The following is an 11,582-nucleotide window of genomic DNA, read 5'->3' as shown; positions in this document are numbered from 1 at the left end:
TATTTGAGTCTTTTCTTTCCTTTTTTTGATAAGGCTGACTAAGGGTTTGTCCACTTTATTTAATCTTTTAAAAAACCAAGTCTTTGATTGATTGATTCTTTGTATGGTTTTTCTAGTCTCCAGTGCATTAATTTCTGTTCTGATCCTTACAATTGCCTCTCTTGTATGAACGTTGTGCTTGGCCTGCTTTTCTTTGTCTAAAAGTTTGAGGTTCAACATTAAGTTGTTTGTTTGCCCTTGCTGCCTTTTCCTGATAACGGGTGTTCACGACTATAAATTTCCCTCTTAGGACTGTTTTCATTGTGCCCCATAAGTTTTGGGTATCTTGTATTGTCATTATCATTTCATTGTAAAAACTGTCTAATTTTTTCTTTAATTTCAACTGTGACCCATTGTTTGTTCAGGAGGGTGTTATTTGATTTCCATGTGTTTATGAATTTCTTGTGGTTTCTTTTGTTATTGATTTCCAATGTAATTGCACTCTGGTGTGATACTACGCATGGGATAATTTCCATTCCTTTACATTTGTTAAGCATGTTCCTATGAGGTAGTATGTGGTCTGTTTTGGAAAACATCTCATGCACCTGTAATGAAAACCCATCAGAATCACAGCGGACTTCTCAGCACAAACCCTCAAGTCAAGGAGAGCTTGGATGAAGTATTTCAAGTTCTAAAAGAACACAAACTTCACCCCAGATCGATGTACCCCACAAAACTAAACTATGTATTCTGATGAAAGAATGTGTATTCTTACGTTGTGGCATGGAATACTCTATAGACATGTGCTAAATCCATTTGTTCCAAAGTTTGGTTGAGTTCTAATATTTCATTGTTGATTTTTTTTTGTCTAATTGATGTGTCTTTTTGTGACAGTGGGGTATTGAGATCCCCCAATACAATTGTATTAGTGTGTATTTGATTTTTCATGTTTATTAATATTTACTTTATATGATTGGCTGCACTGATATTTGTTACATATATATTTACAATTGTTATGTCTTCCTCTTGGATTGTTCCCTTTACAAGGAGTGAGACTGGCCTTAGTTATGCACCGTGTTATCATCCCTTCGGGCATATCACAGCAAAGCATCTAGTGTTATTTCAGTGGCTTTCCACAGGGACACAGGTCCTGCTATCATTGCTTTTTATGGGAATGCTTTTGCTAGACTTCCTCCAGGATCCAACAATCATATGGCTTGGTCGGGCCCTAAGTTCCAAACAAGTAATACATTGAAAGATAAATTAAAGAATGTCCTTCTCCACAAATCTTGTCATTTAAAGATGAATTTGGTGTCTTTGGTTTTTTTGTAAGGAGAAATTATTCCCATGCTTTAAATCCATGTTCAGCATTAAGGATTCTTTATTCTATTTTTTTTTTTTTTTTTAAGGATTCTTGACTATGACAAGTTGCAGAGTGTTGGGAAGCAGCTGTTTCATATAGAGATGGTTTGGTGAGTTGTTCCTTCTGTGAAAGTGACTCTGATTGCCATAGGGCTTTTACGGGAAGATGTTTGCTTTTGTACTTACAAGCATTTACTGGCTTCCAAGTAAAATTTGTATGTATGAAAGACATTTGTGAAGGGAATGTTAGGCCAGGGATATAGTTCAGCTGCATATGTGCCTGCCTGAAGGGAATGTTTAGAGAAAAACTCATTTAGGTCTTTGTGATCATTAATTGTTTTTTTGTTGTTGTTTTTTTTTTTTTTAGTTTTTTCTCCAGTACCGGGAACCGAACTCCCCACCTTGCGCTTGCCAGGCGGGCGCTTTTGCCACTGAGCTAAATCCCCAGCCCCTTGTGATCATTAATTGTGATATGTCCCTTTGCTAAGTAGGAAACACCAGCAAGTTAATGAAGCTTTTGTCTGTGGATGCTTGGCTTGTAGAACACAATGAAAGCAGAGAAAATCCACCGTACACAGGTTTGGCACCTGAGAGGGAATAAAAGGGAAGAAAGGAAGACTCCTCATATATGTGGAGGAGCTCTGGTATCTGGCGTTGCTTTGGATGTTGACCTCCAGGTCCTTAAAGGTCCCAGCACCAACTCTTCAAACTTCCAGTGGAAATTGTAGACTAGGGAAGGAGCCTGAGCTGAAGGTGCCAGGGATCAGACACAATCACTAAAGTCCAACCCCCTTGCCTTACTCCGACACTCCCAGACATGTGCTTTACTAATATCCTAGGCATCTCTCATGCCAGTACATTTGACAATAAGTCTACCCATCACATGACTCCAGAAAAAGAAAGGTTTCAATCTGTGTGAAAGGAACAGCACGTTACGAAGAATTTACCGTTAAGCTCTTAGCTGTTCTTGCCTCATCATAGGGAAATGATTGAGGGCTGGGGCTATTCTGAAAGTATTACTCTAACCCACATGCTGAGATTAGTCTTCAGTATTCAGGATTTCGTTGTGAATTTGGAATAGTTAAGTTTCCTGTCTGAGGCATTTTAAATATTTTCTTTCACCTTGATTCCTTTCCATAATACTGTCGTCACATTATACCCAGCTTCCTCATTTATTAAATAGTTATATTCACTTTTTGGAATTGTATTATATTTCTTATTGAAAATGCATAGATAAGGTTCAAGAAAGTCTGTTCCATGAACTAAATGGCTCACCTAATTTTCTGCTCCCCTGACAACCTTCAGCTTTTCTTTCTATTACATTGTGTTCTGCCCTTTCCTGGACCCAGATTCTTCTTTAGGTTTAATGGTTTTCTCCATTGACTCTGACACTGACTCTGGAAGTTCGGTGGCAGTTGTGAGCCTGTATTCAGTGACAACAAGAAAGGAAACCCATGACTATAGTAAGGAGACACAAGTAGCTCTACAAAGCTAGGAGCAAATCCTGCTTCAATCCAATGTCCACCAGGCTGGCTGAAATCAGTGTCCAGGGAGGTGGCCTGGGTTGGAAAGGGTTATGTCTAGAGTCTGTCATTTGGTCTGTAATCCAGCAGCTATGGTACTGGTTTCCTTCTCCCTGTCGGCTCATGGAGCAAAATGTAGAGCACCCTTGATGATGAGATGCACTGTTGTATGCACTGTCCAGTCAGGAACAATCCTCTGTCAACCACTCAAGGCAGAAGCTCCCAGGATGTTGCTGAGAGACTCCCAGTCTGGCTAAGCACGCTTTGGTTTATGAATTCTCCTGGCTGTGACTGCATGAGGAGGTGCTGGGATACCGTCAGCCCTCCAAATGGCAATGAAGCAAGGCCAAACGGCCCAACGTAGGAGTGGGGCTTGTGGATGCCTAACTTCTGGTTGGAAGTGGGCAGAATGAGCTGTGGCAGGACCTGGGCCTTCCTGGATGAGCTGATTGATCATTGTTCCTATGTCAACTGTCACGGTGCGCGTTTCTATCCTTTCTAACCCTCTGGGCGGGGCCGGGACATCTGCCAGAACCTAAGCACCCTGTCCCAGTGAGGCGACCTCGCCGTGGCCAGAGCCCTGCCTTTGCCGGCTCAGTACCCGCAGCCCCAGCCTCACCATGCTGTGCAGTGAGCAGGAGGGCTGACGGGTCCTCTTGATGCATGTGTGAGCTTCTTTGGGTTAGACTGTGCAGTGTTGGGTGCCCTGTTGGGTGGGTGCAGTGTTGGGTGTCACCTCCCTGGGACGGAATGCAATGTCATCCCTAATTATCGATATAGTGCTTTCCCGTTGCTGAAATTTTGGTTCTACTCATTGTCCTACCTCATTAAGCTGTCATTTTTATTAAAGACAGGGTCTCACATTGTAGTTCAGAGTGGCCTTTAACTCACTCTGTAGGCCAGGCTGAATTTCAGCTCCTAGTAATCCTGTTTCATCTCCTCAAGTGTTGTTATTTCAGGAATGTGCCAGCACATCTGGCTAGCATGTCATTCATAACACAATGTCTACGAACTATCCATGAACTACAGCAATTACGTGAGAGATGGTGCTTTTCCATCTTTTCACCCATTCACATATCACCTGGGGATGCCCTTCTTCAAGGAGATTCAAAGTTTGGGTTTAAGTCAGCCCTTTCTAGAAAACGTCCTTTACAGCATTACTGTCATCTTTCCTTCTTTACAATGAGAACTTCCTGTCCAGTTTTTGGCACTCTAAATGACAAGAAATATTTATTTATTTATTTCGTTGTTCTGGATATAACACAGTAGTCAAAGCAGCCTTGGCCAGGTCCCCAACTCTGAGCCTCTCACAGGCAATGTCAAACAATTCTCCCAATTTTTATGCCATTTGTAAAAACTCTATGATAATTTTGGAATTGTGCAGAAGTGTTTGGAAATTTTGGAATTTACTGTCACCACAATCAAATCCAGACTGAAGGATATAACTTGAATGTTTGCGACACTGTATCTAAACTTTTAACAAATTTAGCGTAATTAGATGGTTTAGGCACTTTGCTGTTACTAAGACAAAATACCAAATGCCCACAGTTTGGAGGAGAAGTTTACACTGCCTCAACTGCAGGGATGGTCTGCTACAGCCAAGGGGGAAACACGATGGGAGAGTGGCACGGTGAAGGAAAAGGAACTCAAGCCATGCCCCCTGGAATGAGGAAAGATGGGAGGTGCTGCAAAAGAGAACACACTCTTCCAGGCCTTGCCTCTAGCAACCCATCTCCAACAGGCCCGCAATCCTAACAGCACATCCAGATACGGAACTCACCCATAAATGACTTCACTGATGAGGTGTGGGAAAAAGAGGTCCAGAGGTCTGGTTGACGGCCGTGGCGGAAAAGCGAGTCTGAGGAAACTCAGACTCCTCAGCAAACTGAGTAACGCTCCACCTAAGTTGTCCCGCTCTGACCTCTTGCTCCACACAGCCCCCAGCCAAAAGTACCGCTTCCAAACTGCACCCCTAACCCGCCTCCATTGCCACGCCTCTAGCCTGCCCTATAAAATGCCTAATACTTCCCCAATAAAGTGGATCTGCGCTACCAGCCTGGTGTCCAGTGTCCTCTTTCTTCACCATCGCCACGTACCATCGGCCCACGTCCCTCGACCCAAGGAGGTTCAACCTCAAGTGGCGCCCGAACAGGGACCCTGCGTGCCCCCCCCCCCGCCCACATCATGGGCCCCGCGCTTAGTAAGGAGCAGCACCCGCAGGCACGGGCACATGCTGCTCTCTTACAGGCTAGACATTGTAAAATTTCTTATAAGACCCTCTCCGAGTACTGGGGGATTCTTCTTCCCTTTAATCCTTGGCTGAAAACTGCTAATCTGTGGGTCCCACAAACATGGTCCCTCCTTATCTGGCAGGTCCAAACGGCAGAAAAACAGGAAAGAAAAATATTTCCCGTAGGGCTCCAGCCGGTCTTACTTACTATCAGAGCTTGCTTAACAGGCTCGGAAAGCATTACGGGGGAGGATTCAGAAACCTTCTCTCTCCTAGCGGACTCTGCTGCTTGTGCGGCGGCAGCTCCAGATGCCAAGCCTTCCCTGATGGAACAGCTTGAAAAAGATCTCTCCCTGTCGGTGCCCCTCCCATCTGAACCAAATGCCAAAAAAGCCCCAAACCAGATAATGTAAAACCCTTGACCCCTCAGCCTAAGCCACGCAAAATATACCCCTCACTCACTTCCTTAAAACAAGAACCAAAGATGGCGCCAAATAAAAATTTTCCACCCCAGGCCACTCCCTCTTTATCACACAATAAGCCCTGCCCCATGATGAGGGCAAAACTTGATTGGGACAAGCCTCCGGCTTATCCTGCAGCGCCACCTGCTTACCATGCTATAACATCACACCCTAGAAATCCATGGGATGAATATCATACAAAAAGAGATTTTAAAATAAAACCGTTCCAATACTGGGGTGATTATTACCAAGGATTACATAAAATAAGAGATAGTCAAGCAAAAAATTGAAAACAATGGAAAATCAAAAGAAATAATATGTTTCCTGTAAATTTAAATCAAAATCCTGCACGCCCCTTAAGATGGTTTCCCCATGAACATTACACTCTTAAACACTTGAGAGAAGCTGTTAGGGAAGATGGCCTTCAAGGCCCGTTTACACAACAGTTAGTTAAAACAATTAGCATAAAAATGAACTGTCCTACAGATTGGAAACAACGAGCTAGAGCAATTCTTACTGGTGGACAATACCTAGACTGGCTGGCTATGTTTAGAGATAAATGTAAACAACAAGCTGAATGTAGTCACAAAAATAATGTGCCACTAGAGTATAATTGCCTAGCAGGTAAAGGCGTATATGCCTCTCCTGCTGTACAGGCACAAGGTCCACCTCAATATTTTGATCAAGTAAAAATGATAGCCTTAAAAACATTTACTCATTGCCATGCTGGTCCAACTATCCCAATTAATAAGCTTATTCAGGGAGCCAATGAGGATTTTGCCTCTTTTGTCTCCAAGGTTATAAAATCTTGTAAAAGAAAAGTTGATCATCCAGAGGCCGCCAAAGCCCTGGCCAAACAACTTATCTTTAAAGGGGTTATTCCTACATATAAAACCTTAATAGCCCGTATAAAAAATAAAGATCTAGATCGTTAGATACTAGCATATAAAAAAGTCAATACACAAGGAGCTCAAGCATTAGCGACAGCGCTTGCCAATGCTTTACAATTGAATAACACTTTAGCTTTATGCTTCAATTGTAAAGCGCCTGGACATTTTGCTAAACAATGCCCTAAAAAAAGGACAAGAGTCTTCAAACATTAAAACAAAACCACCTACCCCTTGTCCTAAATGTCAGAAAAGATATCATTGGGCAAAAGAATGCCGATCAAAAACTGATGAAAAAGGAAAACCTTTAAACTCCAAAAGGGGCAACCCTCAGCCCAACAACAAAAGAAAAAAATAAAAACTACCTCACAGATCCTATGGACTGTGCCCATCACTCAAAACAAGGCACTGTTAACTCTGGAGGTAAAACAAATGTCCATCTCCGGCCTTATAGATTCAGGAGCTAAACATTCCTGCCTCCCAGTGGACCCATGTAGTAAATTTCAGACAACTATTCCAGGGCCCTTTATACAAGGAGCCACAGGCCAACAAATGTCACTCCAAACAGCCACTCTGTTAAGATAAAAAGACCAAAAAAGACATTCAGGACACTGTCAACCATTGTTCCTACAAGGCTTACCCCAAGTCCTTTGGGGACAAGATATTTTATCACAATTAGATGTTAAATTAACTACTAAACCGCTCCCCCCCAATAGGGGCCACTGCTCCAGTGATTAAACCACAGCCCATACAGTTAACTTGAGACACTGATAAACCTATGTGGGTGGACCAATGGCCCTTACCGTCCCAAAAATTAATTGCACTTAACCAACTTATTACAAAACAACTCTCCCAGGATCATATAAAACCCTCTGATAGTCCATAAAACACCCCAATATTTGTTATTCACAAAAAAGATAAAAATAAATACCATTTACTCCATGATCTGAGAAAAATAAACATATAATTAAAATGGGAACACTCCACCCTAGATTGCCCTCACCCACCGCGATACCAAAAGACAATCATACAGTTATTATAGATATAAAAGATTTTTTCTTCTCTATTCCCTTACATAAAAAAGATAGACCTGGATTTGCATTTTCCATCCCTGTGACCAATCATCAAGGCCCCACTAAAAGATACCATTAAAAAGTTCTTCCCAAAGGAATAATAAATAGTCCCACTATATGCCAAATATATATAAATCATGCCATTAAACCCCTCCGAGAGTTTTATCAATGCATCCATTATATGGATGATATCTTATTATCTCATATCGATTCCCACCAGTTACAACTAGGACTACAACAATTGTTAACTAACCTAAAAACTATAGGACTTCAAATTGCCCCAGATAAAATTCAAATCAAGCCACCATACATTTATCTGGGTCACCACATTTCTGATAAAATTACTCCCATAGCCCAAAAAATTAAAAGACACTCATCCTACTCCCTAACAGAGCTACAACAATTATGTGGGGTCATTAATTGGCTTCGCCCAGCAATGACACTGTCATCCGACTGATTATGCCTGCTATTTGATCTCTTACAAGGAGATCTATACCCCACATCCCCTCGAGTCCTTTCTCCACAAGCTCAACAAACCTTAGATTACGTTAAACTGGCCATACAACAAACACAAATAATGAGATATAACCCTAAACAACCACTGTTGGCTATTGTTCTAACTACGCCATCCATGCCCATGGGAGTCCTCTGGCAACAAGGTCCCCTTATGTGGGCCCATGTTGCCTACTCCTCCCTCTCAAAAATCCCTCCGCTTTTAACTGCTATTTGCCACTTAAAAATACAATTTAAAAAGTTATCTATACTTTATTATAAACACAAACCAGACACCATTATCCTCCCTCTTACTAATAATCAAATTGGAGCTCTTTTGCCACGTAATTTAGACCTTCAGACCCTATTATTACATTATCCTGGCCAAACCTCCAATCATTACCCTTCCAGCCCTACCCTTCAAGGCCTCCATCAGTTACCACTCATGAGGCCGTCTCATTTTCCTTCCTCAACCCCTATACCTCACAATAGAGTGGCTTTCACTGATGCTTCCAAAACAACATATACTATTATAATTCATCATCCTCATGACTGTAACTACCCAAAAATACAACTTACTAGACATAATTTTTCTGTCCAAGTGGCTAAACGTCTCACAGTGTTACAGGTTTTACAACACTGCCCAGACTGCTCTATTAACATTTTCTCAGATAGCTAATATGTAGTACAGATATGCCATCTCATCCCACATGCCATCTTAAAACAAAAAGATAACATATTAGATAAAGCCCTAAAAACCTTACAAAACACCCTTCAACATAAAAAACACCCTTGGTATATACAACACCTCAGATCCCATACGAGACTTCCTGGTCCCCTTGCCAAAAAAAAACAACTAGCTGACAGCCTAGTCTCTATTCAAGCTAGACAAATAGCCCTGTCTGACCCACTCTTGCAAGGAAAAACACTTCATTCCAGATTTCACCTATCAGCCAAAGCTATTCATCAGCTTCTCCCAGAGGTCCCTAAACTACATGTAAACATCTGGTCCGTAGTTGCTCCACGTGTGCCCCCTTTCTCCCACTTGGCCCACTTCAACCTCAGAAAATAAACCCCCGAGGACTTTGTCCTAATGCCAGATGACAAATTGATATCACTCATTTTCCCCCATTTGGTAAATTAAAATACATTCATATAACTAAAGATATGTTCTCTAGAGCTACCATGGCTATAGCCATGACGGGAAAAATGGCACAACATGCCTCACGTGCTCTAAAAAAAAGGCTATTCTCATGCTAGGGGTCCCTTGGGACCTAAAAACAGACAATGGGCCATGCTACACTAGCCAAACTTCTAAAAACACATGTGCCAAGTACAGTATAACCGTACATCACAGCATTCCCTACAACCCTCAAGGACAGGCTATCATAGAAAGAACTCACCAAACACTCAAAACTTTATTAAAAAAAAAAAAAAAAATTACACCCCCAAAGCACACCAGATGAATTGTTAACAAAAGCCCTTGTAACAATAAATCTTCTAACTTTTGACGAAGGTCTTTCCCCCGGCCCATAAACTTTGGGGCCCATTACTGGCCCCTCCAACACCACTTCCCCTTGTGTGCTGGAAGGATCCCATGACCCAATCATGGCAGCCCCCAGCCCCACTCTTAACCCAAGGCTGAGGTTTTGCTTGTGTCTTTCCAGAGACAGGACCCCATCCAGTGTGGGTTCCTGCGTGAGATGGCCGACCAGCCACAGCCGCCAACTTCAGAGATACAACAACTGACCCTCGATGACAGCCAAGAGTCCGACCAACCACAGCCGTCAACGTAACCCAGTTTCCTTTACAGGGAGACGCTCTATCTTCTCCCATCAGTTATGTAAAACCTTCAGATGCCTTGATCTCCTTCCGTTGATGCTCATGGGCAATACCTCTATCACTAATGGCACTTATTCCATTCCCAACCCTAGCCTCCTCAACGCCACCAGTGGCTCTGGTGGTATCACCTCAGTGTGCACCGGTGGTCTTACCCAAATAGCAACTATCAATTCACTCTGCTCACAGAGCTTGCCCCCAAATGACATCTCCTGGTCACCCTTAGTTAACCTCACTTATAAAAAAACTATTCATATTTTTCAACAGCCTGTGTTGCCCCCCCTTTTTTACTTCTCTTGCCCACAGGTGCCTCTTTTAACTGCTCTTCGACAAGTACCTGTTACTTATCCAACTGCTGGAATGAAACCCCTTCATATATGCTCATCCTTCACACCCCTTCTGTCCTTTGGGTGCCAATTAATATCTCTGATTGGGTAGCTCCATCATTTCCTATCCAGCTTTCTTCCACCTCCCTACAGATACATAAGAGAGATTTTGGAGCCTCTGCTATTATTATTACCCTTGTGATTGCTTTTATTACAGCTACAGCAGCAAGAGCCACAGCAGCCGTCGCACTCACCCAATCCACCGTGACCGCTCAGGGACTTAATAACCTTTCCCATACTGCCGCTGAAACGTTCCGAGTACAACAACAACTTAACGCCTATACTCATATGGCTCTGCTTAATCTCCAACAACAGCTTGACCTCATCGACAATAAAATTCAAGACCTCTGACACGTTGCTACCACTGCCTGTGACCAACGCTTTTCATCGACCTTACTTTGCGTTACGCCAAAACCAGCCAACCTCTCTTCTGCTCGTCTTTCGCTCTGTGAGTGGATCCTTGGCCCTTATAACAACACCTACTTCAACCTCTCCCTTTGGCTGACTAAACAAATACAAACTATAAACTCTATCCAAGTGCCTATTTTAACAGACACTGTCCTCTCTGATCTTCTACATAACCTACGGCGCCTATTCTCACCAGCCAATTTGCTTACCTTTAGATTCTTGGGACTTTTAGGACTCCTTGTTATAATCGCAATTCGTATATTATGTACCCATTTACAACTAATAACCTGTAAACAGGCTATGATGGCCTCAATTCAATTGGCTTTTATAAAAAAAGAGGGGGAGTTTGTGGGAAAAAGAGGTCCAGAGGTCTGGTTGATGGCTGTGGTGGAAAAGCGAGTCTGAGCAAACTCAGACTCCTCGGCAAACCGAGTAAACACTCCACCTAAGTTGTCCCGCTCTGACCTTTTGCTTCCACAAAGCCCCCAGCCAAAACTACCGCCTCCAAACTACACCCCTAACCCGCCTCCATTGCCACGCCTCTAGCCTGCCCTATAAAATGCCTAATACTTCCGCAATAAAGTAGATCTGCACTACCAGCCTGGTCTCCGGTATCCTCTTTCTTCACCGTCGCCGCTTACGATGGGCCCACGTCCCTTGACCCAAGGAGGTTCAACCTCAATGAGGACAGGCCCATGGGAACCAGTCCACTTTCAACACTCAGGAGTCCTTTCACATATACAGCAAATACCTGGCCTGCTGCTGCGAGAAAAACCAGAGCACCCAACACTGCACAGTCTAACCCAAAGAAGCTCACACATGCATCAAGAGGACCTGTCAGCCCTCCTGCTCACTGAACAGCATGGTGAGGCTGGGGCTGCGGGTGCTGAGCCGGCAAAGGCAGGGCTCTGGCCACGGCGAGGTCGCCTCACTGGGACAGGG

The 11,582-nt window shown here is 43.2% G+C and overlaps 1 long non-coding RNA gene across 2 annotated transcripts in view; it reads left to right on the top strand.

The window, feature by feature from the left end:
- LOC106148371 overlaps nucleotides 1–11,575 on the top strand; it is a 21,835-nt gene extending 10,260 nt beyond the window's left edge. Inside the window, exons 2-3 of one of the 2 annotated variants that reach the window (XR_001233762.1) lie at nucleotides 1,389–1,451; nucleotides 9,675–11,575. This is a non-coding gene — a long non-coding RNA (uncharacterized LOC106148371). Of the gene's footprint in view, nucleotides 1–1,388; nucleotides 1,452–1,708; nucleotides 1,749–9,674 lie in introns of those variants that run through there. The other variant, XR_001233763.1, reaches the window with a different exon arrangement.
- Nucleotides 11,576–11,582: the final 7 nt, after the last annotated feature.

The sequence above is a fragment of the Chinchilla lanigera genome, unplaced genomic scaffold, assembly GCF_000276665.1.
Source record: "Chinchilla lanigera isolate Chin_1 unplaced genomic scaffold, ChiLan1.0 scaffold00019, whole genome shotgun sequence".
Taxonomy (NCBI): Eukaryota; Metazoa; Chordata; class Mammalia; order Rodentia; family Chinchillidae; genus Chinchilla; species Chinchilla lanigera.
Note: the sequence above shows the minus strand (reverse complement) of the source record. Positions and strands in the feature narration are given on the sequence as shown.